The 27,839-nt window shown below is 33.6% G+C and overlaps 1 long non-coding RNA gene across 1 annotated transcript; it reads left to right on the forward strand.

The window, feature by feature from the left end:
- The first annotated feature begins 2,819 nt into the window (after window positions 1-2,819).
- Window positions 2,820-27,477, forward strand: LOC132680164 (uncharacterized). The gene is made up of 4 exons (XR_009610555.2): window positions 2,820-2,993; window positions 5,664-5,784; window positions 24,576-24,650; window positions 27,417-27,477. It is a non-coding gene; the product is annotated as an uncharacterized LOC132680164 (long non-coding RNA).
- The last annotated feature ends 362 nt before the right edge of the window (window positions 27,478-27,839 follow it).

Here is a 27,839-nt window from a genome sequence, read left to right on the forward strand (position 1 = left end):
CACAAATGACGTAAAATATATACATATGTGTTCCTATGACAAAATATATACATATGTGTTCCTATTTCTATATATATAAGTACTCAAACATGCTTATTGTTTGTTCAGATTTAGTAAGAACACAGTTTCATCTGATAAAAAATGCCACTTAGTTTTGGATAACATCATATCATTAACAAATTATGAAGAAAAGTCAATGATTTCACAATTTAATATTGCCAAAAATAGAAAAATCTCTAATAAATCAATGAATTTAAGTCTGAGACAGGCAACAACCAAGTTATTTTGGTTGTTTGAATTGGCTGCTGAAAACAGAGAGCCTTCTTTAGGTACTACCAGACAAATAAAAGCTTCTGTAATGCCATTAAAGCTTCACTTGGGAAGAGCTGAGCAGTGGGAGTGTTAGAATCACAGCAGGAAATTCAAAGCAGTCCAATTTATCCTGGTGCTTTAAAAATGGCATTGATCTTATGTAGCAGATGTGTTTCTTGGTTATTCTGGGCTCCTTCACTGTCAAAAGCTTCCCAAACTTAAATGAAAACTTTACCTTTCACATCAGGAGCCTTACTGTGATTGACCTTACCTACCTTTCCAGCACCTTTACTGGCACCAGAGTTTCTGGCCTTCCCTACTTTTGCTGCTTCTACTCCTCCTATGTGTTTTGAATTTCTTGCTCAAGGCTTTCAGAGTCTTCAGTGTTGTCTTTTTGTTATGCATTGAAGCTATCATGCCTATTTCCCCTGGTACTTCTAGAGATTCCTTAAGCATAGACTGCTACATCTAGCATTTGGAAGTGAAGGATGAAGCAAGGCAATGAGATCTAAGATTCACTGGTACACAGTTTCAGGTTGGTAAGGTTCATCTCAAAGAAACTGCAAAGAGGATATATGTGTCTGGTGTTTTCCTTCTACTATGAAGAATGTTATCTAACCTCTGCTGTCCACTCCTCTTCCTGCCTCTTTCTCTCTAGAGCAACCTGACAGATTCACACTCTTCTCTTAACTCTCTGCTTGACTCAAATGTTATAAAACCACAGGTGCATCATAAGTGTTATTTTGGCCTTTTGTATTTATTTGTATTAGCATGTATATCACTCTTTAACAATTGCTAGTATATACTTCTGCCACCAGAAATATACCACCACATGATTTTGAGCTCTTAAAACCGGAAGTTTTCTCACTGGCACAAGTAATTATTAAAACACTATTAAATGAATGAATGGTCAAGTGAACAAGTAGGGGTAGAAATTTGTTTTGAAAATAAAAATCTATAAAAGTGATTGTGGCATTACCTTCTGCATTCCTTCATGTGTTTGTTATATATGATCAGTACATTTTATCCCTATAGAAGATTTATTTTAGTCAACAGTTATACTCATATGCTTTTATTATTGAGTCTTAAACAGATCTTTTGAGTCTTTATTTTAGCAGAAATCACATAGTCCTGTTAATGTGTATATATATATATATATATATATATATATATATATATATATGTACATTCCATAATCATTCATTTACCACCCAACACAACTTTGCAGTTGGACCAGATTTAATTTTTACAAAATAAGAAATCAAAGAGTCAATGTTTATTACTGCATTTATGAAGTACAACCCCATGTCCAGTGAAAAGAAATACAACCTCATTTTAAACCACTTCAAATTTGCGAAGGTCCTAAAGTAGCTCATGGTTCTACATCTCTTTTGTTTTACATAGGTACATGGAGCATGACAGTAAGCTAGACATCTGCAAAGATCAAAACAACTAAATATGTAACAAGACCGCTTTGTTATTTGTATCAAATTATTAAGTTGATTGTTTAGCCTTTTAATGTCAATATCATCAGCTGTTAAAATGGACATTAACAAATCTACATTCTATGATTAATTTATCAAATGTGATTACATATATAAAGGCTAAAGTAAAGTAAAAAGCAAAATATAAATTATTTTTATTTCACATCCAATTCTCACAGCAGTTATTTAGCTATTATTCATATTGTATGTTTTTCAGGTTTTACTTTCATTATTTATTGTGGCAGATTTTATTGTTGCTCCCCACTCTTATACCCACTTTCTTTGTAGAGACATTATACCTGGCGATTTATTACTCTGTGACAAGTAGTACCTTTTTTGTCATCCTACCCCTGATAGCAGTCTTGGGCATGTGACTTGCCTTGGCCACTTGAGCAAAAGTGACAGTGTGCCCTTCTCTAGCAGAAGCTTTAAGAGCCAATATGTTCATTTGTTGCCTTCTTGTTCTTTCCTCTTTGTCATAGGAACAGCATATCCTATTGGGAGCTGTTCCTGCAGTCTAGATCTTAGAATAAAGAATACACAAGGAGCAATAGTGCAACCCTTACATTTAACACGAGCAAGAAATAAGCCCTTTTGCTCTAAATCGTGGTGACACTATAATTTATCATCCAGACCAGGAATCGTTTGAGAATGAATGGTGTGCTATTGATGATTATACCAAGACTACAGATGTACTCATGGGCAATCCCGGGTGAACAGGAGGAATCTGTATCTTACCTACATGAATAGAATTTAAGGAGTTAAAAGTTCGACAGGGCATATTACAAAAATAATTAAGTATCATTCCCTATCTTCCTTACCATCCCATCCATTCCCTTATCATCTTTTGGTTCCCTCAACAATATTTGTTAATATTATGTTAATACTGTAAATACTTTTCTGCCTTGTGTATATATATAAATGCAATTAATATGTACATTTATATTGTTGATTTTCATTTCTTGCATATTCTTCTCCCTCTGAAGTTCACTCTCATTTTTAACTTTTTGCAGATTTTTCTATGAAAACAGCACTAATTCAACTCCCAACTTTCATTCAGTTCCTTAAGTTCCCTCTCAGTATTCCAGTGCATCAAGAATTTGTTGATTTAATTTTCTTGAAGAACTTGAAAACTCTTGAAGAACTCCCAGAAGCTTCTGACTTTCTCTAGACCAAACCACGCCTGCTCTAAGTCTGGTATGCATTTGTCATCAATCATTTATCCCTTCACCAGTGTCGCATATATTCCTCAGTTTATTTCTTTCCGGCAGTGAAATCCTGTTTTATGTAGGCTTGTATTTTTTTTTTTTTTTTTTTGCGGGGGTGGGGGGGGGGGAAGGTCTAGGTTTACTCTCTTGTTTTCGTTGAAGCATATCAAATAACTTCCAGGAAAATATAATGCGAGATAATTTTTGACATTTTACATTTCTGAAAATATCTTCATTCTGTCTTTAATCATTTGTTAGGTATCATTTTCTGTAAAAATGTTTTCAAAGTATTTTTTCACCGTGTTTGCTAGAAGTGTTATATTGATAACTTTAAAGCCATTATTTTTCCTTACATTTTGTATGTGGACCATCTCTTTCTTCCCTTCAGACGTTTGCAGAATCTTTGTCCCCAGGAATATAAAATTACACAAGGCTCTGTGTCTGCAGATGTGTTTTCACTCATTGTACTGGCCTGCTGTTGTCCCTTTTAAATATTTATTTGATTTTTTTTCTCTCATCCACTTTTTCTCTTTTCTTTGGCTCAGTAAGTCCAAGTATAAGGCTTGCTCTGAAAGCTAGCTTGGAGAATGAGGCTTGGATCCACAGTCAAACTCTGATGATTAATTGTTAACTATGCCTACACCAAAGAACTGCTATTCCCTAATAGGGGAGCCAGAACAGAGAGAGAGTATCTATTCACCTCATTGTTGGAAGAAGACAATCTGTGCCATGGCCTGTAGTTAGGTTTAGGCAACTTATGGAACGAATATCAAACTCCCAACACTAGCCCAGAGGATGTTTGACTCTGTCCATTAAGATGAGCTATTACTCCATCTCTTCAGATGATTTATTAATGAAGAAGAGATCGGTATTATTTAATCCAATAATTTTCTCTTATGGGGAGAAATATGATGGTCCACATCCTTTAAAAGAGGGTTATTATAAAAATCCATTCCATACAACTGATTTGAAGTTTGAAAAACAACACCAAAACAAAGAAATGTTTGTTAGGGATAGAAGATAAAAAAATAATTTGATGAATAGGAAATAATAATTTCCTATAAAATAGGGATAGAAGATTAAAAAAAATCATTTGAGGAATAGGAAATAATAATTAGACCAGAAATCTAGAGTAAAATGGATGCTGAATTTAATAACTAAGTTAACTACAGGGGGATATTTTTATAATATCATTCTCTGGTTTAAATAAAATATACTTTATGTTAGGGAAGATATAAGGAGAAACATATTTCCTGGTAGTCTAAGAGAATTTATCATTTGGCTTTTATATAATGGGAATTGACCCTCCTAATATAGTTCTTTGTCAGGTTGGAAAGGATATTAAGTGTATTTTTATGTGGTTTATCCTTATATAGGACCTTTATACAAGTTCCTTTGATGACAATTCCAACTGATCTCTTGCCATTGTAAAATGGTTCATGGAGTGAATAGCTTATTGAATTTATACAGAGACCATTTAAACCTTCACATGCTCACATGCACATCTTATGAATTAAAAAAAAAGATGTGTTTATTTTTATTATGTGGATAGATAAATCAAAGGTAAAAATTTCCATCCCATTCTTCTATTTTTTCGGTCTTAGTCACTATGTAAGAATCTATAATTCCCCAGATGTTGTTCTCAATGTACTTAGCAAGTATTTAATTTACCCTCCAATTGTGCCAAACATTTTCCTAGGTAACAAAGATATAGCAGTAGAAAACAAATAAACCTAGATGTCATGAGGCTTATATGCTATGGTTAGTTAGATAACAGGGAAATAAATTTTAAGTATTTGTGTATCTATGTGGAAGAAAATTAAAGCAGAGTAAAGGTAATAATTATGCAGGAGGAGTGAGTTAACATGGGATTACTATTTACATTATTTGGTCAGAGTTTCTTTTCACAAATACAGTTATGAAAACAATGTAGGGTGGAGCTATATGGATAAAAGAGAAGAATATCTAAGTCAGATTCGACAGTAAGTGTAACCCCCCCCCAAGTGGGGCATGGCTTGTCACAGGCAAAGATCAACAAGAAAGATGATGCCCCTGAAGCTCAGAGAGGATATGAGTGGTGGGGATGAGGTGAGAAGTCAAAGGGCTCAACCACTTGATATCATATAATCCTCTTTTGAGACTCTGCCTTTTACTGCTCGTGATGTGAGAAGTATACTGAAGATCTTTGAGAAGAGTCATAAAATCATCTGCTTTAACAACTTTATGGAATGACTCAGAATGATATGTTGAGAATAGAGTGTAGAAAGGGCAAGCACTGAGGCAGGGAGATCAATTAGGTAGATACTGCAATAATCCAAATTCAGAATGATGGTAGCTAAGATCATGGTGGCAACTGTTAAAGAGTGAGAAATGGACATATGTGTATGTGTGTGTGTGTGTATATATATATATGAAACGTGATGTGGCAGGATATGTTCATTGACTGGATGTGAGGTGTGTGAGAAACAGGTATCCCCAAGTTTGTGATGTAAGCAGTTGCAACAATAGAATGCTGTTCGCTGCTTTAGAAAATACTGTGGGACGGTTGCAGGGGGATGGGGGGAGGAAATTAAGATTCTGAATTAACATCTAAGATGCCTTTTAAATGTCCAGATGGAAATGTAAGGGAAACAGTTTGATATATGTGTCCTGAATGCAGGGGAAAAGTGAATGGGCTTTCAGAAATCAACTTTATGAAGAATTCCAAAAGATAACCACAAAAAGAATACAAGATGCCCTGGAGTGTCAAAACTGACAGTGTCTCCACTGTGGTTGTGCAGGTGAGTTATTAGTAGTCATGTCAAAGCATAGAAGATAACAAGGCCAAAAAAGGGGAAAATAAGTGACAAAGCAGGACTACTAGGTTCAGTAGGGACATAGAAAGATGAGGGCCAAGATCTTGTCACTTGGCAAGTGGGAAGGGACTAATCGGAAACGTGACCTTTCCAAAGACTTCCATTCTACATGATTGGTATTCGGTCTAACAGCCCTTTGACACAATTTATAATTTAAAAAAATGTAAAATAACCCCAAATATTCCAGACTATGTGATAGACAAGATAAATTTAGTATAACCCAGGAACGCAAGCGTTTTATGATATGTAAAGAAGTGTCTGTGTCTCCATGCCATCACAGAATAATCAGGCTTGATTCGGAACAGGTGTAAGAACCTGTAGGCAATTACTGGAAATGTTAAGGAAGAGTGATATTAAATACTGGACTTTTTGAGTAGCTAATCTGCTCAGAGCAGTTGAGCTTTGCCTAGTTAATATCACTACATGAATAATCATGACGATAGGACATAATGAGTTACCATTTAAATAGGAAATCACTGTTTAGTCATGATAGCATAAACCTATAGATCATATGTTATTTGGGCCATGGAATCAGCAGGAATGTTTCCCCTAAAGACCAGGTTAAAAGTAAAATTTCTTCTTCAAGCCATATAAGATTTTGGAATTGAGGAGGTCAGCACAGAAGTTTCTACAAGCATTCTCTTATTACAAAAGAATTTTCCCTGAAAGGTTGCCTGGCCAGAGGAAGAAAGAAGTTTTCGGCTATTGGGAATCTCAGAAACACAATAAATATACAAATATTAATTGTATTCAATACTACTATTGTTCTGGTTGCCGTTCTATAATAATGGAAAAGACTTTCATTGGTTTAAAGGACTTATGGGAAAATTTAGATAGTTGATATAATTTTTGATGGAAGTGCTATACGGACACATGATATAAGAAATCTGGTTTGACCATTCCAAGAACTCTGGAGAGCTTAGTGGGAGAGTAAAACTTTTCTTTCCTTCTTCAGGATGAGCTTTCTCTACATTCAATCATATACTCAATCATTCACATATTCAAAAGATGTTTATTACACAGCAGCTAAGTGGCAATTACTAAGTTAAACAAATAGATTTTTAGAGATCCTGAGGTTGAAACATATTAGAATGTAATTCCCCCAGGGGACTCTGGACAGTGAACAAAGGAGAGTTAGTAATCTTGTGCAGAAACATGTATGATGACATAATTCTACCAGAGAAGATGCTTTAGTTCCTTCACAAGACTCATGGGCTTTGGACAACATAAGCAACAGTCAGCTTCATCCAAATACCACCACCCCCAACGTCTAGCCTTTTTTTTTTTTTTTTTTTTTTTTTTTTTAATTTTTTAATATATGAAATTTACTGTCAAATTGGTTTCCATACAACACCCAGTGCTCATCCCAAAAAGTGCCCTCCTCAATACCCATCACCCACCCTGCCCTCCCTCCCACCCCCCATCAACCCTCAGTTTGTTCTCAGTTTTTAACAGTCTCTAATGCTTTGGCTCTCTCCCACTCTAACCTCTTTTTTAACAATGTCAATCAGATGATATTCAGATGAGCACAAATGTTTGTTTAACATTCCTAATAAAATAGCAAATATAAGAAATTTTATTTTACTACTTTTCCAGGTCCTTTCCTTGGGAATAATATTTACATCCCAAATTTTATTTTCCCCTATGCTATAAATTCCCTTTACCTTCTTACTACATAGTAAACTCAGTATCTTAAAGTGCCCATCTTAGTGGTACATCCCTTGGCTCTCCCTTTCAGAATTTTACTCTTGCATTATTATTTGTTTCTCCCTGAAAAAAATGTTTTCTTCCTCAGAATGACTGCTTCAAATATTAGATCATGTAACTAAATTAAATCATTGTAAATGAAGTAATTTACTAATCTAGCTGATCACTAAGTCAGATGGAAACTTTAAAATGAATAAAATTATTATATATTCACAGCACCAATCCCAGAAGCTGTTAGTATGAACTTCTGGAGGAGGGGCTTAGGAAATTAGAACTAAAAAAGACATTCCCTAATGCAGCCTGTTCAATGAATTGATTTTAGTAAGCATGCACTTTACCACTGATGCCAAAGCAAGAGTGCCAGAGTGAAGCCGAAGGGCTTATGCTAAAGTGACTGGCTGGTTCAAACTAATTATGGGGAGCTAATTTCTCCAAATAAGTGAGGCATAATTCTCCCTCATGCTTCTGTTATTCCTTATGACTTCCTGCCAAGAATTTCTTTCTGATTCTTCTCATTTTTCTCTGTACTTCAGTTTCCAGTTCAAGCCTAACCCTTCCATGAAGTCTTTGAGAATTATACAGGCCATGGGAAATATGGCTGGCTTAACTTCTATTTGAGTTTTTTTTTTTTTTTTTTTTTTTTTTACCTCCGTGAACCTTTGAAGAATTAATATACGAGTTGAAGAAATAGAGAAGAGATCATTAAACCTCTATAGACAAGAAAGAAGTAGTAATTATGGTGCAAAAGGAAGCAGAGGAGTGAGAGAGTGTGTGTAAAATAGAGCAGAGGAGTGTGAAACAGAATGTTAAATGTGTCAAAGAGAGCAGAGGAGGAATAAGAAAAGAATTTGTGAACAGCAGAATGAGAGAGGGTCAGGAGGCTTAGATCTCCACGAAAATGTTGTTGAAGATAAAGATGAAGAATACTCGATTTAAGTTTTTTGTTACATTTTCATGTTTTCCCTCTGTCTTCTCAATTATTGGTAAAGTTTCCTATGTACACGCACACATGTTTCCAGACATTCCTTTGAAGAAATCAAGGAGAATAGAGGACCGTGTTTTACTTCTGGGGCCACAGACTTGAGGAATAGTTATTATGGACATGCTGACAGACTCCCTTTTCTGTGATAGGATACCTATCAATTATTAAACCTTAGTTTACTACCAGTATAGGCACTTGGCTCATTAATGAAATATAAACCCCTATAATCTGCTTACAAGATCTCTCCATGCAACATGGAAAATGTTGGAATAATTGTGAACACATGTGTATGGAGGTGGGGGGGAGGAGGGGTTAGGGATTTCCCAGAATGCATAGGACTCTGTTGGCACCACACTTTCCATGATACAATGGATTATACCACCAGTTTCTGGAAATTTTCCAAGCCCTGGATGAGGACAGCTTACTGGGGCAAAATCCACGACTGGAAGCAATTTAAAAATACTCATATTTTCACCATGGTTATAGGGAAGCAAGATTTTCTACACAAAATGCATCCTTGTGCTACCAAGAACTCAATAATACATGGATTTTTTTTTTTTTTTTTTTTGACTACTGAAAATGTGCCACTGCAGAGTCAGGAGTGTTTATGGGGGATGAGTCCTAGATGTTTGGAAGCTGAAATGCCCATAATTTAGTTATGGAGATTGAGAATCTGAAATTTCCAGATAAAATGCAACTCCATTATTTCATGGATTTTTTTTTTTTGAGATTTTAACATACCAAATTTTGGACAACTTATAATTGTTGTCATCCAGGAGCAGGTAGTTGTTATTACCTGCCCCCATCTTTTAAAAATTTTAGAATGGTGTCAGCTGTTTGGATAATAATCCTGGAGAATGTAGTGCAGCATTCTTTTAGGAAATGACAAATCATTAACGCTGATAATAAGAGGATAATTATGTGAGGAAAAAGTAAGCACACTGATGATCCCAATTCAAAAAGTTGTACTCTGAATATAAAGAAGTCATAGTTTTAGAATCAATCAATTATTTTTCTCACATTTTCTTTCTTATGCATGGAAGTGATATATAAGAGACATTTCAATAAGAATAGAAAAGAATCTAGGTGACATAAAAAATTGGGTCCACGTTAAATTGGCAGAGATTTGTCCTTCCCTTCCTTTTAGTGATACATGTAACAGTGGTGCACGTATTATGGATGCTATTTTAGCTACAACAGACTTCACAATTCTGAAAATTTGGTCCTGGAGAAGTTAAAGAAGTTAAAGGCATTAAAGCCCAAATGGAAGTTAAAGCTTATCCAGAGATACTGAGGACAGAATGGGAAAGATTAATAACACCAACTTCAAATAAAGCAGGAACTCATGCTTCAGAGCCTAAAGCTGTCAGGGCAATAATCTAATTTCCTAACATCTGTGTTGAGCAAGGCCCACATGCATTGCCCAGGGATTTAGCCTGATTTCCCATCAGGTATAATCCCTTACGCTGTATATTACGGCAGTAACAGCTATTTATCCCCCAATTACCGTAGGTCTACTGGAAACTCTCTCTGATGCATAGAAATTTTGTCTGGCACAGTGAACCCAGCTGTATAGAGGATTGCACTAGGGTTGAGATTTAGTGTGAAGAGCCAACAATCTATGGGGAAAGATGAGTAACATTCCCCTATGTACCTGAGTATAATTCACCACCAAGATAGAGAGAACTATGAGTCAGAGGGGAAAGATGCAGAAAGGAACATTCTAGAGTGAACCAGTTCTTCCTCTTCTATTTACCTCAGCATCTATTCCAAATTTAGGACATCTAAAGCTAGGCAGTCATTTAAAGAGGCCTTCACACGACTGGAAAGCAAACACCTACGGGAAAGAGATAATATTGTATAGCATAAAGTAATATATAGTATAGAGCCACATATAACATAGAACATATAACACATAACAGGCATCCCTTCTGTAAGGTAGAAAATATTTAGCTCTTATTTGATTATTGTCCCTTGGCCACATGGGAAAAATATCTTCATTGTTCAACAAACACTATTTGCTACATTGCATCAACCATACTTAGAAAACTGAGGAGAATGTCTTTCTTGTTTTTCTTGTTTTTCATTTTTTTTAAGGATTTTACTTGTAAATAATCTCTGTACCAAACATGGGGCTCAAACAACCCTGAGATCAAGGGTCACATGCTATACCAACTGAGCCAGCCAGCCAGCCACCCCTGAGGAGAAGATCTTTCAATGACACAATGTTCCAGCTACATAATAAATGTACTTTGTCATGACAATGTTATATTTGGGGAGCAAACAGCTTTTTTAGAGTCCACAAAATTTTACTATTGGAAAACAGAGTTGGTTGAAAAACTACTAAACTTTAATAATGATTATATGATTTTAATAATTATAAAATATAATTATAGTAACTATAAAAACGATTATTTCATTCACTAGCATTATAGTTCCATTTTGGAAAGAAGTTTTTTGAAGGATATATTAGGAAAATACTCTAAAGTACATGTGAGACTCTAAGAAGACAGGTTGGAAGCAGATAGATAATCAATAGCTTTAAATTAAAACAAACACTAAAACAAAATAAAACCTGGTGATGGAGAGAAGCAGAGAGAAAAAGGGGAATGAGGAACACAATAGATAAAAGAAACAAGGGATGCCTGGCTGACTAGGTTAGTAGGGTGTGTGACTCTTGATCTTAGGCTTGTGAATTCAAGCCCATGTTGGCTCTGGAAATTACTTAAAAATAAAATCTTAAAATACATCAATAAATAAAGGAACAGGGGAACCTAGTTGGTTGGGCAGCCAGTCTTGATTTGGGCTTGGTCATGGCCTCAGGGTTCCTGAGTTTGATCCCCATCCCGTGTTGGACTCTGGGCTCACAGTGTTGAGCCTGCTTAGGATTCTGTCTCCCTCTCTCTCTGCCCCTTCCCTGTTTGCTTGCTCTCTCTCTCTCTCTCTCTCTCTCTCCCAAAATAAATAAAAAAATAAAACTTAAAAAAAAAAGAACAAATACAGTGGTATCAAAAAATTGTGAATAGTGGCTAATGAACTTTGAAAGAATTTTCAATATTTAAAATGTATGGCTTGGTGTTTTTGTGGAAACACCCATAACTGATTTTTCTAGACCTATAATGAGATCAATTATATAAGCTGGTTTTATTTTTTTTTATTTGCTTGCTTGTTATTTTAGTGATGGTATAAAAATCAAATAAAGTAGGCCATATATCACATCTAGGACAGTGTGACCCAAAACAGGAGCAAACTACTGGGAAGGAAGGTAAGATGATCCATAAAGCTATAGAAGCCAGAAGTCAACAAGAAGGAAGTAGCCCTTATGGGAAGGAAGCATGCAGATCTCAAATGTAATTTGAAGAGGGCACTTCAGTTGATATCTATCTTATCCTGAAATAGAAATATTACCAAATATGAGTTAGAGGAAATCATAGGTTCTACATCAAGTGTGTAATTTTCTAGATTTCAGGTGACTTAAGCTTTTCTTTTTTTTTTTTTTATTTTTAAAGCAATTGCACTTTTTTTAATACTGCATTTTTTGGTTTTAGTTGAAACAATGTATATTTTTAGGATTTTACGGTAAAACTTTACACTCATACTTTACACAAATTACAAAGTTCTGCTTCAACTCTTTTTTTTTTAATTCAGCCCATGTACAGTACAAGTATATGCAAAACTTCTTTACATGGTACACACTTTTTTTTTAATCAATGGAGATACAAAATTCTGGCTTGTAATTTTAGACAAAGACAAGAAGCTTCAAACTAGACACAAAGGGTTAAAATTAATTCTCAGATATAAGTCTGTACTTTCTTTTGTATTTCTCTGAGATGTGATTATGAAATTCCTAAGGGATTTAATTTTTTCTGCAGATACATTTTTTAATAAAAGGAATTCTGAGAAATTCTCTGAATACAATCCAGCAGAATCGACATGTAACTATGTATGTATTTATACAATAAATACAAATAAATGCCCAGTTTATTTAATAGTGCTTCTTACATTATGAAACTATTTTTGAGGTTTGAAGCAATAATTATTTTTTTGTAGTTTTCCCTATTCCGAATTTAATTCCATTTATTATGAGGTTTAACATAATTTGGGAAATTTATTCTTGTAACATTTTCCCAGAACATTAACTATTATCTGTTGAAAATCTTTGACCTTCTGATGAATTCACCATCTTATTGTCTAATAGAAGTATCACAAACGTCAAGTCTTCTTATTTTAATATTTTAAAACTTTAAAAATAGAGATCATAATTCTATCTACAGAAACCTAGACAATTTTCAATAGCGAAAATTATTCTATTTTACACATTCTTTTCATCAGTCATCTCAAGCTTGACAGAGAGACAAAACAAATGAAAATAAAATTTTATGAAATTATAGTAAAATTATTCTAATGTCTCATCGCAAAAAGGAATCATTGAAAGTCATTTAAAAGCAATTCAGTCACACCTACTGTTTTTCTAATGGAGGATATGCTTTAGTGTTGATAAGAATAAAAAGTTTAAGTGATCAAACAATTTTCAAACATGGTTTTCTCTTCTTCTGAGGTTCATACATTTCTCTTTCCCCTTGTTGATGAGTTAAATTACATCTCTTTATTCACTTTCTCTTTTTTGGCAACATAGAATAAACCCATCTTTTCCAAGTGAAACTGAAATCTCAAGACTGACAATCCATTACGTACCAGTTAGTAGCAGGATTCTAAAATTTATCAAGTTGAAAGATATTCCTTTAAGGTCAATGTTTAGAAACAGTTTATGAATACATACGAGTGTGAGGAAGTGTGGAGCTTCTAGCACAGTTCTGGAACTAGGCACAGAGATTCTTCCTTAGTTGTTTGGTTTATGTTTATAATTAAAGTCAGGCCCTTTAATGTTTGTTTGTTTGTTTGTTTGTCTTTGTTTGTTTATTATCTAGCAGTAGAGCAAAATCATATCGAAGACATTTGCCAGAATTAAACAGATCAAATTTTGCAGTTCATGAAAGGGTAAATATTTTGAGGTAATAAAAGACTCCACTCATCAAAAGGTACCTTTTGAAATATCTATAGAATTATAAAAAGAGACACCTGAACACTTGGCCTCAGAGAACTTGACTTCAAGTTCTCACTCCACCACTTACAAGTTTGTGATACTTGTGATATTCGGCATTGACTTATTTTGACACGAGAAGATGACCAACCATCCAAGTACCTGCAGGATCTAAGGATATTCAAAAAGGTGCAGATTTGGTGTGTGCTTAGAGGATACTGTGGCCTGAGAGCAAATACAAGGGGAACATCCCAGCTTTCTGGCCTGAATGGTCATAGTGCTCTGTGAATCTGAAAAAGGACTGAAACTTCTAAGGCCCATAATCTCTGAGTTTGACTCAGAGCTCAATCCTCTACAGTTCTTTAACCTCTTCAGGGAAGAAAATAAGTAATTTTCTAACCAGTCTTACTCGTATGTAGAATAATATAAGATTGTTTATATAATGGGGGGAAAAAGAAAAGAAAATGGGAATCATTTTATTCAATGAAAGATTAACAAACACTTGAGAGAAGAATGTATAATGTTCACAGAAACATATAATCATAAAGATAAGAGAGATAATCCAACAACTTCAATAAAAGAATTGAAAGTATAAGAAAAGAACTCCAAGTAAGAAATTTAATAATTATGAGATGATAGAAATGTAAATAAATGTAAATGCATCTGATCTAATTCTGTCTGGGTTCGGTTGTCCTTAGCATAGTAAGGAATATTTTCTTTTACCTCATAATAGGCTCTCTATTCTCAGAGCTGCTTAATGAAGTTCCTCATGTTTTAATAATAGTTAAGAGCTTGGAATAGCCCAAATACCACCTTGATCATCAAACATTATTAAGTACTCATGGCTGTAGTCAAATGGCTGGAACCCAGGAACATTTCACATAGTTCAGAGTACAAAGCAGAAGAAACCCATAAATAGGGAAATTTGTGTTGTAATACATATCCAAAGTGTCTCATCTGCAATTCCAGTATCCAAAGAATTCTAATCACCAAAAGGTTTTTTCATATAGTGACAAAATAAGACCTACTTTATATATGAATATTTATTGATGTTTTTGTTTAAATTAAATATTCATATTTTATATTCATATATATATATATGTATATATATGAAGTATTAACGTCTGATTAGGTGGTGCCATCCCGAACTCCATTAGATGTTACATAATACAAGATACATGCAAAATGTTACCTTTAAAAAATTCAGACAAAATCCCAATTCTAGAATACATCTGGCCCCTGGGATTTGAATAAGGAATTGTACACCTGATTATATCTCATAAATACTTATTTCTCTAGTTCTTCTTTTTAAGTGATCTGATTCATATTAGGGAATATATTCCTTAGTATGTGCTTATTTCAATTTCAAGTAAATGAATCAAATTAAATCATAAATGAAATATCTCAATGAATATTTATGCATATAATAAATTTTTAATTTTATCTTTTGGTTTCCTCCTGCCAGTTGAAGAGAAGCTCCTCTAGGCTAGTTTCTAATAATTCGATTTTTTTTCTTTATCTCCAAAATCATGTGCCCAAGTGAAAAATTACAATGTAACCATTATCTAAGTCTAAATAATTTTAATCCCAAGTGATATTTTAAAAGTCTTTTCTGCTAATTGTTTTAACTAAAATAAGAACATATTATATATATTTGCATATGCTTATTTAAATATCTTAGGAATGTGCTTTGTACACAACATAGAAGTCTATAAACATAAAGCTATGGAGACTATTATTACGGTATTGAGTTTATATAAAAGTAACAAACTTGCACTCCTTTGTTTTGCATTCCACAAAACAATATTTTACGAGAAATTTTGAAAGGAATCAGGTACCCTTATATGACAACTAAGAATGCTCTCATTTCAAAGGAATTTTTTGAAATCATAGAATACAACCAGAAAACTAGAGTGAAGTAATGTGAACCATTCAAGTTTAGAGACCATCTTTTAGGAAGAACATTACTTTATTGCTTTCCAGAAATATGTAGCTTGATTGATTATGTTATCGTTAGTAACAAGAAAATTGTCACCTTCATACTATATTGGCCTGTTTTGTATGTTTGGCTGATGAATTAAAGTATAAAACCTGAGTTATCACTTCTATTTCAGGTTGGCACCTCAGTCCCATGTTTATGAATTACAAATTTGAATTCAGTGTCACAATTACAGTGGACATAGCTAAAACAAGTGGAAAATGAGCGTTGACTTAATTTTCTCAAAAATACCAGGTCAGAAAAATTGACACAGATGTGGCTGTGCTGCTGCATATTTTTAGTATTCTCTTTATTGTCTCCTGTTCAATGAGACATCTGCTTCATTTTCCAAACTAGTAAAAAGTCTTCAAGCCCTAATAGACTCCACACTGAGTTTTATGGATCGTATTAGTTGAGCTCTTCTTTCCCTTTATTCATCTGAGGAACATCTTTCTCATAAATCAGTGTCTAACTAGACAGTTCGGCAGGATGATTGTTGAAATTCTTGTTTATAAATCTCTCAGACTTTTATTTGAAGTGATTCTTTTCTTTCTAAATTTAAAACTACTTGTACAAGAAAACATCTGTTTGTCAGAATAATAGAATATTAAAAAGAGGAAACTCTTTAAAACTGAAGAATCATTTATAATTGTCATAGTTCAATCAATTGGCATGCATAGGAGCACTTATATGTGTGTTTCACATCTTAAGTGCATGTGAAAATAGGGACATCTACATGAAAATATAAACTGTATAACAGTTTATGAATGCTAACTTTCTACAATGACTGTTGTGGAATTATGGAGTTTGACTTATCATATTATACTAGATTATAATAAATTAAGTAACTTATGGGTTGATATTACTTTGGAAAACACATAATAACCACAAAGCTTTGAAATGTTATACCAACAAAATGAAAAAGGATGAAGAATAAACAGCCATTACAAGATTGTATCTCTCTCTATGTGTACAGATATATATATAGAGAGAGATGTGTGTGTTTATACATACATATTACCTATTTAACAAGCAATAAAACAGAACAATAACAAGTATTCAAACTTACAATAAAGCTTTCCTGAAATGTCCAAAGACCTTATTCTATCATTAAAAGGTCACATCCTTGAATATATATTTTTTTAAATGGAGACTTAGTCATATCCAGTGAATATAAGGAAATTTTTCTGGATAAATAAGATAACCTTTACAAGTGTCTGCATAGGTCTCTTACAAAGGAACAATAAAATTAAACTCACTTCATCCGCCCTCTCAGTGTGAGAAATAAGTAGATTTATTTAAAGAATGGGGTAAACATCATTTCCCATGAAACATTCTCCATTTCAAAGAAGCCAGGAAGTTTTGGAGGGATTGACCTCTCCCCTAGTTACCGGTGGCATTGATACCAATTTCTTGCCTTTATGATTAGGTCAGTGGTGGGCATATACACTGAATTGGCTGATAACCAATCCTATAGCTGATATTCTCCTGGGCACCGTGATTGTTTTGACCTTGTGAACTATGTTGATAAATCAGAGAGATGTTCAAGATTTTTATATAGTGGCTGAGATAATAAACAATAAACAGGTTTGCTTTGGACGGTGTAATGTAAATATGTAAAATATGAAAGTTGTAGAATAAGGTGATAACAAAATTAAAACTAAAGCATCGCCAAGAACACCACAGTTTATTTGAAAAAAGTATACAAAACAATAAAAACTTTTAAAAATCATGTCAAACATAAGGCAAAGTAAGGTTCCCCTCCCCATATTCTAGATTATTGGATCTCATGTACTATTGAGAGTACTATTGAGTACTAATTGTACTATTTGTACTATTAGAGTCAGAGAATAGACAGAGGGACTTCTATATTTATCAATCATTGGATTAATTTTCATTACCAAACATGTATTGCTTAATAATAATTTTAAATAAAAATTTAATTAGTGCACATTTTTATTTAAGAGGCAAAATTCTTTCTTGAATTTACATCTTTATTCCTCAACATCAGGAGAAACTTTCACAGATACTTTTAAGAGGCCAGACTCTGCAGGAAGCCCACTGGTGTTTAAACAACACATAGGATATGGTAATGCTGTACCTCTAGTTTAATCTTTCTGTGCCTTAACTTACTCGAAAATGGACAAAAATGGTACCTGCTATGGTCTGAGTGTTTGTGTCCCCTCAATATTCATATGTTAAAATCCTAAGTATAAAAGGTGATGGTATTAATAGGTAGAGCCTTTGAGAGGTGATTAAAGCATGAGAGTGGAGCTCTCCTGAATAGGTAAGTACTCATATAAAAGAGGCTCTCGAGAGATCCTTAAACCCTTCACCATGTGAGAACCAACTAGAAGTCTATGACCTGGAACAGGGCCCTTACTTGACATGCTGGCACCCTAATTTCAGATTTGCAGCTGGCAGAACTGTGAGCAATAAATGTCTGCTCTTTGTAAGCCGCCCAATCTGTGGTGTGTGACTATAGCAGACTCAACAGACTAAGACACTGTCCATCCCACTATGACCATGTGATGGTTAAATAAATATCGTGATATATCTATCACCCTTAAAAGATCCTTGACCCATGGGAATCATTCAATACATATTATTGATATAATTATTTATGTTATTACAATTCATTTTATTATTTATTATTCATTAGCAATAGTATCTCCATAATGCTCCCTAAAATGTGTCATTATAATGATCACTCTTTGTATCAACATATTCATCAGGATTTGAAGGTTTTGTCTCTAAGATTACTAGACACTTAAAATATTTTTTAAAAACATATACTGATACTTTTTCTAATAATCAAATATTTTTTTTTTTTTGTCAGCACAGCTCTGTATAGGTTTCATGTAACCTATTCAGTGCTATTATTAAGTATTGGCTTTGCCTGTTCTTGAAGAAAGTATGCATGCATTCACATTTGTGCTCTTATTAATGTAGAATTAAATCACAAATGTGTTAGTATAGAAAACCACAATTTTAAAATACTAGATAGTGGATGGATAAATTTTTTCAATTTTTTATCTCAAATTTTGGTAGAGGGCAATTAACTTAGAAACATTTTTTTTTTCTGTCTAAACAGTGCAGAATTTATTACCCCAGTGTTTTGAAAACATGTTTTAGTTCAGATATAAATGAAAAGCTATAAGATCTTCTCTGCTTTCAAGCCTGCTCACTAACATTGGAATGTGGTAGTTCGGGACTCAGATAACCATGGTTACTATGTGTTTCAAACTGACTTGACATGTAAGTGCATAGTTCTTGTTTAGAAAACGTATACCGGCATACAAACTAAAAAGAAAACAAAAACCAAAAAACTTAAGATTAAGCATACATGCTTGGTAAAAATATTAATAGATATTTTCTACATTTATATCTATACTTTTATAATAAACAAATATGTAAAATCTGTAATATCTCTTCCTTTTCATATGTACATGAGAGAGAAAAATGTAGAGAGAAAAATAATAAGAGAAATAAGATTTGAAAAAATCAAATGGTTCGATAGTCATAATTTATGCCACACAAAGTTTTGAAATAAACTTTATTATAATGCTAATTTGCTATATTTTACAATACCATTTTAGCTATAATGCAAGAGTGGGCTTATGAAAATTGGATTATCTGAACTTTTTGGATTTGGGCAGCCAGAGTTTCCGATCTCAGCATTTCCTAGGTGACCTCTCGGTTTAATATTTGTAAAATACAGGTATATAAATGTACGTATAAAACACAATATGTGGTTAAAATGTGAAGTCACTATCCCAGGGTCTAAATCCAAGTTTTGGTATGTGATTTACTAGTTGCACCACTTCAGTCATGTTGCTTAACCTTTGTAGCCTCATTTTCTAAATCTGTAAAATGAGGCTATTGGAAGTACTTACAGGGTTTGCTTTTCTGGGAATTAACTGAACACGTAAGTAACATACCTAAAAGTGCCTTGCATTTTAGGGCCTCCTGGGTGGCTCAGTCAGTTAAGTGTCTGACTCTTCATTTCGGCTCAGGTCATGTTCTCACACGGTTCTTGGATACCAGCTTCACGTTGGACTCTGTGCTAACAGCGTGGAGCCTGCTTGGGACTCTCTCTCCATGTCTCTCTGCCCCTCCCCTGCTCATGTTCTCTCTCTGTGTCTCAAAATAAATAAACTTTTAAAGAGTGCCTTATAAAGTAAGCACTCAGTAATGGCTATCGTTGTTATAAAAACTGATACAGAGATAGATAAATAAATAAATAAATAAATATTCAAAGGATTTACTTTTTATATTGTGACATAGGTTGTTTTGTTTAGGACAGTGGAGTAATGGATAAAGGGATGGGGCAAGGAAGCTAGAGGCAGACAGAAAGAAAAAAAAGAAAATTAAAAAAAAAAACTGCCTACCAGGGTTGCACATAAAATATAAGACACCCAGTTAAGTTGGAATTTCAGATAAACAAGGAATAATATTTTAGTATAATTATGCAACATCTAATATTTGGGACATAAGAATACTAAAACTGTATTTTTGTTTTTCTGAAATTTAAATTTAACTGGAAATCCTATATTTACTTTTTTAAATTTTGATAAATCTGACAACCCTGTGCCAGCCAGGGAAAAATCGAACAACATGTATAAGATAATCCAGTGTATATCAAATATATCTACATATATACATTTTGTGTACCAGTATAACATCCTGAAAAAAATCTTTATGTAATAATCTGTAGGGATTTACCTTATATTTGATCACAAAAACGGTTTATTGTGATTATAATATTCTATTATAGTCAAATCAAACATAAAACTATATTATGTGTATGTACACTTATGCATCTTTCTTACAACATAGTAGGTTTAAAGAAAGAGAAATATTCTCTGAGGTACAAAATCCATTCATAAAATGAATCTCAGAATTGAAGTTGCATTAGTTTACAGAGTGGGATTGGGAAGAATTGTATTAAGTTTGAGATTCCCTGGAGCTTGTCATTCAGATCCAGTAATAAGGTATTTAATGAGTGCTGGGTCAAAACATGCACTTAGCTATGGGAATTTGGTAATGTAAGCATAGTTGATTTAATGTGTTGCCCACATTCCTCTTTACATTTACAATGTAAACTTCCTCTTTACATTGAAAAAAGTAGAGACTAATGCAATAATACAATTTGGGTTCCTTTTTAAACTCAAGATGTAGCAAGGAGAATTAATTCACTTAATTAGCATCTGGTAAACACTCAAGAATTTCACCTACTTGCCATTTATTCATTTGTGCGTGTGTGTGTGTGTGTGTCGAAAGGTGCAGACGTCCCATCTGTGATAGCGTTTATTTAGGAATACGATGTTTTGTTTTGTTTTGTTTTCTATTTTATCTGCATTATTTTTCAAATGGAATTAAGATATAAATGCTTCTTAAAGACAATAATGCGATATATTAAGGATACACATGCTTATTAAGGATGATATTATTAGAACATAAAAGCTTATTAAATTATTTGCACCTAACTTTTTAATAAATAGAACTATTTTTTTCCCTAGGGGTATTGTGAAAAAGAAATACTGAGACACCGCCCCCCCCCCCATAAACTGAGAAAGTTTGAGAAACTTTGCTATAAATTCTTACAGAATACTATTTGGTCCATAAAATAAATATTTACCATTATTCAAATTGACCCAGAGTTATAATCTGAAGTCTTTCAAGACCAACTTTAAATAAAGCCCTGGTGAACCACCTACAACTTTTATATGAGTAATTCAGAAATTGTCCTGAGATTAGAAGTTCATTAAATTTTTATTTGTTTAAAGCTTTTTTTTTTAAGTTTATTTATTTATTTTGAGAGAGGCAGAGACAGCACGAGTGGGAGAGGAACAGACCTACTGGACTCTCAGGAGACAGAGAATCCCAAGCAGCTCCCCACTGTCATTACAGAGCCCAGCGGGGGGGCTTGAACCTACAAAACTGGGAGATCATGACCTGAGCCGAAACCAAGAGTTGGATGCTTAGCCAGCTGAGCCACCTGGGCTACCCATTACATTTTTATCTTTGAAGAATACAGGACTTACAGTTTTCTGGAAGCTTTTCATTTACTAAATTCTTACTCTATAATTCATTGTAATTTCTGCTCTTTTCTCAGACTTCCCTTCTCTTTAATATAGAAAGTTAATACAAATCAAATCAGTAGAGGTAAAAAAAATCTAATTTACTTACATAATATTTGACTGCTGCCATTAATAATTCCACTGGATCTACTGTAAGTTTAGAACAGTAAGATAATTATTCTAATTGCATGAGCAACTTTGTTAGTGTCTCTTCTTAGAGCAATTATATGGAAAAGCTAGATCAGACAATCAAAACAATTAAAATGGCTGATGTAATTGTTAAAAAATAGAAATTAGTCTTCCAAACTTTAAGCAAGGATTAATTTATGTTTCAAGATATTTTTAAAAAGAGTCTTCTATATGAAAATGCACAGGGACAAAAAATTGTAAAAAAGGCCTGCTTTTTTCTGTCTCATCATGAAAGATATAAACTATCCTAGTTTTCATACACAAAGATGAAGCTAGTGACCCATAATAAATAAAGCACAAGGTTTGAATTATTTTTCTAAAGTAGTCATCATTTTGCAGATGCAATCTCACACTTTAATTTAGTCCTCATTGCAGTTAATGATACACAACAGTGGTGACTTATTGAGGTGAGAAGTCAATCTGTGGTCACTTAAATGGAACTGAGCTAACTATACGATCTGTAACTATAACCTCATTAGTATCCTGCCCTGATAAATTAACCAAATGCAGAAAATATGTAATTATCAGCATCATCAATATGTTAACGAAAACAGTGAGTATTTACTGAATATTTCTGAGATAGTACACATCTACCAAAATGAATGAATGAATGAATGAATGAATAAATAAATAAATAAATAAATAAATAACATTTGCAAATCACTCCTACAGTCACTTTGCCTATAGGATGCCCTCTAGCTGCTTTATGTTAATGTTTCTTAGTCTAGCATAATTTGGACATATGTGATGGGAAATTAGGCTCTATTTAATAAAAAAGTTATGTACTCAGTAAGTCCATGGACTTTACCATAGGTCTCCTGTCTTTTCTGATTTGAATCTCTCAGCCTATCCACTGTTATCTTGGTTTTAATAAACAGACTTATTCAAGTTTCAGAATAGATGAAAAATAGAGTAAAAATACAGAGAAATGTTATTTTAAGGTCAGCAAGATCTCATAGAATCTAAGAAACAAAAGATAACAGTGCTTGCTCTTCCAGAGGAACAAAGTCAGGAATACCAGGTGAATGTCCTTGCCCATCCTACTCAGGAATCCATCTCTACCCCTCTTTTCTAGCACTTCTGCTTTCTTCAGTGACTGTCTTCTCTTCTCAGTTTCCTCAAGCTCCTCTCACAAATTTAGATTACAGCTGTTTTTTTGTTTGTTTGCTTGATTTTTAAATTGGAGTGTGAGGTAATTCCATTCTCTTCACATTAAAGTTTCAGCTGAACTAATGGATGCCCTGGGGCTTAGCTTTCCCTAGTCCAATAAGGTCCATTAGGGTCATCATGTGGTCATTGGGCCGCAGGTAGAAGTTCCCCCAGCACTAAGCTATGGACTGGCATAAATTTCTGCTGATTCAGCGCTTAGAAATGTTTCATTCAAGCTAGGATATTCTGTTTCACTGAAGAATATCTGCAGATATTCTGCCTTGTGTAGCCAAAAAATAATTGGTATCTATCTGCTCTTCAGACAAAATTTAGTCCACAAAAATTGCAGATATGTGTCTTGTAGACTTTACAGGCCTAACTGCAGTTTTCGCATCAAGTTGAAATTCAGGTAGTGTATTTCTAGGTAAAATGAGGTGAATGAATATTTTTGAATGTTTTTCTAATGATGCAAATTTTATTGAAATCTACTTGCATAATTTAAACTCAGGTTTGGAAACCATTTGAATAATTAATTGCACATTTTTATCAGCATTACCAGCATAGAGCCAGCTCCAAAAAACATGGAAATGTTGCTCTTAGAACTATCTTTCTAAACTACTACTTTATTGTCTTGGGTTTCTTTTAAGTAGAATATCAGCATTAGAAACATATTTTCAATTATTTTTAGACTCATCACATAAGCAGAAGTCAAATTATGAATATAAAGTAGCATAAAATGGTATCTAGAAATCTTTAGATAACTTAGTTTGTGAGTACCCAGTGAATCAATAAGACTTTAAAATAATTAAGTTTCAGTTGTAAGTAAACAATAATAGAAAACAGAAGTGTATTTGTATGCAGAAGATGAGTAAAGATAAGCAAATAGCTGTACTTGTTAAACTAATCTGTGTGTTTACAGAGACACTTTTTAAAGGGAATTTTGACAGCATGTATTCTGTATAAGAAGCCACTAATAGTAGAGAACAATTTCAGAAAACATATTTTCCACAGAATAGGTTTCAAGAGATGTTTATAAGCCGATAAATGATCTCAGACTACTAGAGGTATTGATGATAATGAAATCAAGTGTAAAATGTGAGCAGGGATTTCTTGTGTTCTCAATCATTTTTCCTAAGGTAATAATTAAATAGAAAGCATATTCCTTTCTATTACATTAGTGAATGCATTTTACTCTTATTGTACCCCAAAGATGTTAGAATTGGCTGTGTAGGTATGCACAAACTAAAACAACTATGGCTGGTTAACAATCACCCGGATACATAAAACTGTAATTTATGATGAAATTGTTTCTCACAGTTCTGAGATGGAGCAACTCTCTGTATTATCAAACATCCAGGAGTTTAAAGGTTTGGCTACTGAGTTCCATAGTGACAATCTCTTCGTTCAAAATGTATGTCTTACCAGTAGAGAATTTTAGATAAAGTAATTGAGGGTTCTATGTACATAATATTCATATCTGAATTTAGGGAACGTGCTAATTTCTCCTTCATCTTTTTTTAGTTGTATTATCCTAGCTTTTTAAAATTAGTTTAACAACTGGTTCATTACTTTTTCATTTAATTTCAGTAAATAATCCTCACATGATACCTCTCAAATGGATGCAAAGAGAAAGACAGTGGTTGAAGAAATTAAAAAGTATATGTAAGTAGATTTCAACATTTTTGGAATCTCAAAGTATATATGGGAATTCTGTGTACTACTCTTACAACTTTTCTGTGATTCTGAACTTACATCAAAATAAGAAGTTAGAGGTAAAAAGTCCCTTTATTTAAAGAGATTGGCAACTACCCCTTCCCTTCCCATACACCTGTACTTCACCACCACCACCACCATGAAAGCTTCAGCCTGTGCTTCGTCCCTTGGATTTTCAGTTTTCCGTCTTGTGCAGAAAACCGATGGATTTTCCTTAGTCCCCTGACAGGTCAGCTGTACTATGTGAGTGTGTTTCCAGTATTTTCGGGAAATTTTCTTGTGGCTTTATAGCTAAAGGATTTCCAGCTTATATGATTTCCTTTAATACAGAAGTGGAGAGTGTCTCACATTTTTTAACGAATGTGTTACCCCCTCAAAATAACTCCATAGATCATTATTATATTTACTTTAGTGATTCCCTTTTTCTTCTTGACTATGTTACCTCTGGGTAAGGTCTTCTGTTTCAAATGTTTGTTTTGTATATGAAACGTTTTTGGTTTTTGTTTTTTCTTTTCAATTAGAGTCTACATTGAATGGTGCTGGCAACTGGAGAGTTACCTGGGTCACAGACATTAAACAATATTTTTCTCTGTCATATTTCTAGTCAATACCTAGTACATAGGATATACTATGTAAAGCATAAATAAAGAGAAAATTAAAAGAATGAATGCATAAAATTAATGGACTTAATATAATATTAATATAAAGATTTTTTGTATCTTTTTTAGTATATAAAGTTGGGAACGTAAGATTATTGAGGTATGAAATTGACAATGAGGAGTCAGTCATGGTAAATTATCAAAAAATGAAGAAAATCATTGGACAAGTGTTTTCCAGTTAAAAGATTTAGATACAAGAACAAGAAGGTAGAGGAGCTCATGAAGACAAATAGGGAAAATTGCAGTTGAGAGTAGTCTTTCTTCAGAATTTTTTTGATTGTCACTTTTGTTGAAACCTAGTTAATTTGAGATATTTGTGTGGCACTTACCTCAATGCATGAATAAAGCAAGGGTTCAAAAAACATTTTCATCATTATATTTATTAGCTACCTCCAGCTATTGCTCTGGATTCCACGGTACCTCTTCGTACCTCTAAAATGAACCTCTTTTAGTCAGTTTGTTTCTCTTCCTTTCAATCAGTAATGTCTCCAACAAGATAGAATTCTCTTTTTCTCAGAAGGAGACTGATTTCATAAATCAATGATGGCTTTGGAATTTAAGTTCACAGGGCTTTGTGCAGGCACCTGTCCTCCCCAAATTGATAATCAAGATCTTCAATGACAAGCAGAATGAAAATTACCAAAATATTACTCTTCCTGAAAATCCCCTCATTAAAATATATATATGTATATTCATTTGCTTCTTCATGAACTTTGTACCCATGTATTGCTTGTTGCCTTTAATTATTTCCATTCTTTATTGTCCCCACACTGTGTTATCAGCAACGTGAAGACCAGAGTATTATTCAAATTTGAATCTATAACATGTAGCATAATCCTTGGTATACTGTAAGACATCAGATGTAAATTGGGAAATGAATGAAGTTATCTGGTGATGTGGAATTGAAATGAGCTACATTTATTCATACATATCTATTCTTTATAATACAAAATATTTCTTTGTAATACACACTGCCAGGTGCTAGAGATAATGTTTTGATCAACACACTCTTCTGTGGGTAACATTTTAGTAAGGACACAGAGATTATATATCTAATTGCAGCATTTATTATTTAGTTACAATTACAAAAAAAAAGTGCTGTGACTGAGAACTAAGAGTGCAGTGTAAAAGTAAACAAAGAGATATATAGTCTAGGTGGTCACTGCTTCTTTGAAGAACTATCTCAGATATTTCATATATAACTAGGAATTCAGTAGCCAATGCATGGAGAAGGAAACTAGTGGACATAAAGAATAGCATTTGCTGGAGCCCTGGGGCAGCAGACATTCCAATGTGTCCTGGAAGTGAAGGATGACTGGTGTGGTAGAGATCAGATAAAGAGTGACACCAAAGGAAACATGTGGGTCAGTTACATTAGAATTTTGTGGAGCAGACTTAAATACATGGGCTGGTTATAAAAAGATTTAGGAGATAAAACCAAATGGCTGCAGTGAATAAATTGGAAGGAAGCAAAGGTAGATACTGTGAGAGCAGTTCAGAAGTCAATGTGATAGTCCAGGCAAGAAAAAATGATAATTTGATCTCAAGTTATCCCAAAGAGATGGAGGGAAACGGATGCCTTTCAGAAATATTTAGAGATAAAATGAGATATTTTATCTCTAAAATAGAGATAAAATATTTAGAGAAATTGGTTTTTAGGGTCATAAAAAACAAACAAACCAAAAATAGGTGGGGGGAGGGAAAGGAACTAGATCTGTCCAAAAGAAAAACACACTTCATAAATACACTATTTGTGTATTTACTATTAGCTATTGTATTTACATGGTCAAACTAACAATAATTTCCAATTGATTTAAAAGATACTTAATTGCCAATCTTACTCCCCATCCTTATAAGACTGACTCCTGCATCTTTATTGGAATAAAAAGGAATGTGGAAGGCAAAAATTCATTTGAGATTCTTTATAAACTTTGAGTACCATGGGGCTGAGTTTTTTTCAAACTCTTTTGGATAAAATCTTTATGTGACATTTATTATTTATGTTCCTGGTTCATCAGACATAAATCAACCATGTTTCCTTGTCCTGTGTTTACAGAAAGACTACCAGTTCCCAGCCTTCTTCCACTTGGACAGAGCCATGCCACTGAGGTCTAGTGTGAGTAGAAATTGCATACCTCTCGTAAAACACACTAAGTAAGCCTCCATGTACTCTCTTCATGTATGTGTCAACCAGCTGAATGCAGAGGATACCTGAGAGGCACACTGGGATGAGAGAACCACAGAAGTGAACTATTATGCTATTTGACTCCCTTGAGTATGATTTTTCTGTGGAGCCTCCAAACTCACATGATATTGTTATAAACAAAATTCTATTAATTTGAACCACTGAGATTTGGGGGTGTTTGTTACAGAAGTTGACTAACATAATATACAATGCTTTTTTTATTTATTTAACAAGAAATATATATGTATATGTGCCAAGGAATTCTCTGAAGCACTTCATAAATAGTAAATCATT

This window comes from Panthera onca, chromosome A1, assembly GCF_046562875.1.
Source record: "Panthera onca isolate mPanOnc1 chromosome A1, mPanOnc1 haplotype 2, whole genome shotgun sequence".
Lineage (NCBI taxonomy): Eukaryota > Metazoa > Chordata > Mammalia > Carnivora > Felidae > Panthera > Panthera onca.